Consider the following 5292-nt stretch of genomic DNA (forward strand, 5'->3'; position numbering starts at 1 on the left):
GAAGTCAACTGGAGTCTGTTTGTACTGGATCTGGATTCATCGTCGTCCCTCCAACAGCGACACAGCGATCCGGCTCACCAATTGGTGATAACGACCTACTGAGCCTCCTAGCAGGTGCAGGAGGGCCAATCTGAGCCACAGTTATGGGGCTGATAACTGCTAATAATGCCCATTGATGGACTGATAACATGAAGATTAAATGTCAGCTCCCTCTAAAATAAGAGCTTGTGTAAAAACTCATTCTGAGGTCTTATTTTGAAAGCCAGAGTTTGTTGAAGCTGTTTCCTTGAGCAGGACCCTGAACAATTAGAAAAAGCAGATTTAAAAACACTTCATGTCATCTGTGCTCATTAAACTGACATCATGCAGTTCATCTTCTTACCAGCAGAGGGCCACAAATCACTAGTGCAAGGAGATGTTAGTGACATCAGAGCTGTACGTATTGATCTGATCAATATGGAAGTTCATGTTTCTGTGATTGGATCAGTTTTAAAAGCAGCTGTTTTTATAGAATGACAGAAACATGAGAGATGCTAAATGTCTTTAATATTTGATACACTCAGTACTATTGGATGCCCACTTATTCAGCCATGATGGAAACATCCCATTAAGAAAGAGAAATCAAACACACTCTGTATAATCTGCACTGGTCACTCCACTTTAATGATATTTTCATTTAAAAAAAAAAAGTGCAATACTGTATCTGCAATATCCCATCTGCCCCAGCCCCACACTAGTGATTATTAAATCACTAGTGTGTACATATATATATATATATATATATATATATATATATATATATATATATATATATAGTTAGTTAACAGAAAATCTCTTTTTTTTTCATTTACTACATCTTATTAATATTTTGCTCTTTACTATTTTTCTATTTATTTTTTATTATTTTTTTTTCTACTGTACCATTCTGGTGAGTGACTGTCTTCTGCTCGTCAAATACATTTCATTGCAATGTTGACCCTGTGCTAACTTGCATATGACAACTAAAAAACTGAACATGACAAATTTACACTCAACTCAGCACAGGGACACTGAGGAACCAGGAGACCAGAGTCTAAATCCAGGATAAAGAGTTTGAGTGAATGTGGTGTTGAAGGTGTGGAGGTGGATCAGAGTGTCAAAGGAGACTCTGTAGAAGGACAGAGTGCCAGCAGGACAGTCCACATACACTGCTGCTCTGTTAGAGACAGAGGAGGAGGAGGAGGAGGAGATGGATGTTTCTCTGTTATTGTGCCAGACAGAATGAGGACCATAATCAGTGCAGTACAGACTCCAGGACTCATTATTAAATCCAAATTTGCTGTCATCACTAACTCCTTTCCTTCTGATTCTTCTGTAACTCACTGATATATAAACTCCTCCTCTCCACTCGACCTCCCAGTAACAGCGACCAGTCAGACTATTTCTACACAGCAGCTGATACCAGCAATCAAATCTGTCTGGATGATCAGGATATGATTGAATCTCCTGCACACGTGTCACCTTCCTGTTGTTGTCAGACAGTTGGAGGTTTGTGTGTACTGTGTTTGTGTCGATTGTGAGTTGACAGGAATCTGATGGAGAGAACAAACACAATCCAGCTGCAGTTATTGATCCATCATCTGTTCATTGATTGACACTTTGATGATGACTCCTGACATCAGAGATGTGAATGACTGATGTGGCAGTTTGAAGATGGTTAAATGTGTGCTGCTTTTTCATGAATCACATTAAAAACACACTTACACTTCCTCAGACCTGGTCTCAACCATTGGACTCCAGCAGGCTCCGCCCTGAAAGGAGGAGGGGGGTCAGAGCAGCACAGTATGCACACACGAAAATTACATGGCTCTCATACACATACTCTTAGACACTGATAAAGGAACAGTCCAACATTTCGCTCTCGCTCTGCAGGCTTACTTGCTGTTCCTAGAGTATTTAAAAGTAGAATGAGGGGAAGAGCCTTCAGTTTTCAGGCCCCTCTTCTGTGGAACCAGCTTCCAGTTTGGATTCGGGAGACAGACACTATCTCTACTTTTAAGATTAGGCTTAAAACTTTCCTTTTTGCTAAAGCATATAGTTAGGGCTGGACCAGGTGACCCAGAATCCTCCCTTTGTTATGCTGCAATAGACGTAGGCTGCCGGGGATTCCCATGATGCATTGAGTTTTTCCTTTCTCACTCACCATAGTCGTGTCAAAATTCATGGGCTGCATCCTCCTGAGGACCCGGCCTTCGCGGTCTACGTGGGCCTCAGAAGGTCGGGTAGGCCGGAAGTGAACGGCTGTGAAATTGGACAGTCTAGCCTTCAGATTTACGTCACCACTGTCTCGATGGAGTTTAATAAACTCAGCCGTCTGCTCCTTGCTATCTATATAAATTCTCGAACATCTCACACTTCTGTTTAATCAGTTTTCTGTTTGACGTTTATTCAGCTGTGTGAAAACCACCCAGGGGATTAAAACATTTTTTTTTTAAATCTAATCTGATCTAATAACTTTAATCTCAGCCAAACCAATTTACTCACAAACAAATAAAACACTGAAAAAAGCCAAACAATAACATTTTAGGTTATCTAAGTGACTTTTACATTACGTTTAACCTGAGTAGCGAAAGACCGCGGCGATCTGATATGCTGGGAGTTTGCCGTTCTTGGCGGCTTCAGTGACCCTTGAGCCCCCGGCTAGCTATCGATTCAATTCAATTCAATTCAATTTTATTGATATAGCGCCAAATCACAACAAAAGTTGCCTCAAGGCGCTTCATAGGTACAGAGAAAAACCCAACAATCATATGACCCCCTATGAGCAAGCACTTTGGCGACAGTGGGAAGGAAAAACTCCCTTCTAACAGGAAGAAACCTCCGGCAGAACCAGGCTCTGGGAGGGACGGGGCCATCTGCTCCAACCGGTTGGGGTGAGAGAAGGAAACAGGATGAAAGACATGCTGTGGAAGAGAGACAGAGATTAATAACAGATATGATTCGATGCAGAGAGGTCTATTAACACATAGTGAGTGAGAAGGTGACTGGAAAGGAAAAACTCAATGCATCATGGGAATCCCGGCAGCCTCGTCTATTGCAGCATAACTAAGGGAGGATTCAGGGTCACCTGGTCCAGCCCTAACTATATGCTTTAGCAAAAAGGAAAGTTTTAAGCCTAATCTTGAAAGTAGAGATAGTGTCTGTCTCCTGAATCCAAACTGGAAGCTGATTCCACAGAAGAGGGGCCTGTTCTGTCACCATGTAACTGTGTTCTGTTTAAATAGATTTTCCCTGAGAAAGTTGCTCTTTAGTGCCTCCTTCTGGCATGACCTGGTGTAACGTGCGCAAGTCTGTCTCTGTTCTATGATGTCATCAGAAAGTGCTATTGTTTGGGGAAAAGACTTCTCCTGTTCTCTGCTGTAGTGACTACTGTCTCCCTTAAGATGGTCTTTAAGGGCATTGTCGGTATGTAATTCTGTTCCATCCTTACTATGAACAAAATCTACTTGAAGAAATGTGATTGCAGTGTTTGCTTAATAGAAATGTTTGTAAAGAGAAGATTTGCTAACACTTTTGGCTAAACAAGTCATTTGTACTGTTATTGTGTATTTGTCCTCATCTATGATTTCTAAGAGCATTTCATGTTGTTTCTCAGTTTTACCCTACTTCAACTGGCCTAAGTAAAGGGAGTTAAGTCAAACCCTCTTGTCCGCGTGGTCATTTTGAAGAGGAGTTTAGTCTGAATGTCGACTCTAGCAAGGCGTTAGAGGCAGAGGACATTACAGGGCCTGAAAACTGAAGGCTTTTAGACCTTGGTATGTGTCATGATCCTGGGTCATTTTGACCCTGCGTTTTGTGTTGTATGATTATTTTCCTCTGTTCTAGTTATTCTGATTTTGGTATTCTGTATCCTCCCCTTGTGCCCTGTTCATGTTCAGCTTGTATCCTCAGGTCGTCTTGTGTATTAGAATCAGCTGTGCTCCCACCTGTATGTCATTACCTGGTCTCCTTGTTTGTGGGTGTATATATAGTGGGTGTCAGTCTGTGCCTGTGGTCGGCTCGTCTGTGTATCTCTGCATTAATCTGCGTTTGTCTGCGTTCCATGGTGCTTCGTTCCTGTCTGTGTCTCTCTGCCCCGCAGCCCTTTTGTATGCTCTCAGGTTTGTTATTTAGTTTATCCCAGTTTAGGTCTCCTTCAGTTATTTGCCATGCCTCACTGCCTGTTTGCCACCCTGCCACTTTTGTAAATAAACGTCACACTCTTCATCAGTCGCTTGCTTGCATTTTGGGTCCTCATTCATCCTCAACACGACTGCTGCCCCAGCCGTGACAGTATGTGAGGAGCAGGATTTTGAATTCAATTCTGGATTTAACAGGAAGCCAATGAAGGGAAGCCAAAACAGGAGAAATATGCTCTCTCTTTCTAGTCCCTGTCAGTACCCTTGCTGCAGCATTTTGGATTAACTGAAGACTTTTCAGAGAGTTTTTAGGACATCCTGATAATAATGAATTACAGTAGTCCAGCCTGGAAGTAATAAATGCATGAACTAGTTTTTCAGTGTCACTCTGAGACAGGATATTTCTAACTTTAGAGATGTTGCGCAAATGGAAGAAAGCAGTCTTACATATTTGTTTAATATGTGCGTTGAAGGACATGTCCTGGTCAAACATGACTCCAAGGTTCCTCACAGCATTCCTGGAGGCCAAGGTAATGCCATCCAGAGTAAGAATCTGGTTAGATACCATATTTCTAAGATTTTCAGGGCCGAGTACAACAACCTCAGTTTTATCTGAATTAACAAGAAGAAAGTTAGCGGCCATCCAGGTCTTTATGTCTTTAAGACATTCCTGCAGTTTAACTAATTGGTGTGTGTTACCTGGCTTCATGGATAGATAGAGCTGCGTGTCATCTGCATAGCAGTGAAAATTTATGCTATGTCTTCTAATGATGCTGCCTAGGGGAAGCTAGAGTTGGATGTCTCGAGACCGGTCCTGGTCTCAAGACCACTTTTACGTGGTCTTGGTCTCGTCTTGGTCTCGACGGACTTTGGTCTCGGTCTTGGTCTCACTGTGTCGGTCTTACTTTCTGAAATCGACATAGAAAAGGGGAGGAGGGGTGTGCTTTATGGTTAAGTCTTTGTGGGCTAGAGATGTGTGTATCTTAAAAACTTACTGCTCTCAGAACCTCGAGCTACTGACCATTAAAGTCAGGCCTTTTTACCTCCCGAGGGAGTCCAGTTCAGTTCTCCTGTTTACATTCCCCCACATGCTGATAAAGTTATGGCTATGGACGAACTGAATAACATCATTATT

This window comes from Oreochromis aureus, linkage group 3 (assembly GCF_013358895.1).
Source record: "Oreochromis aureus strain Israel breed Guangdong linkage group 3, ZZ_aureus, whole genome shotgun sequence".
NCBI classification, from domain to species: domain Eukaryota; kingdom Metazoa; phylum Chordata; class Actinopteri; order Cichliformes; family Cichlidae; genus Oreochromis; species Oreochromis aureus.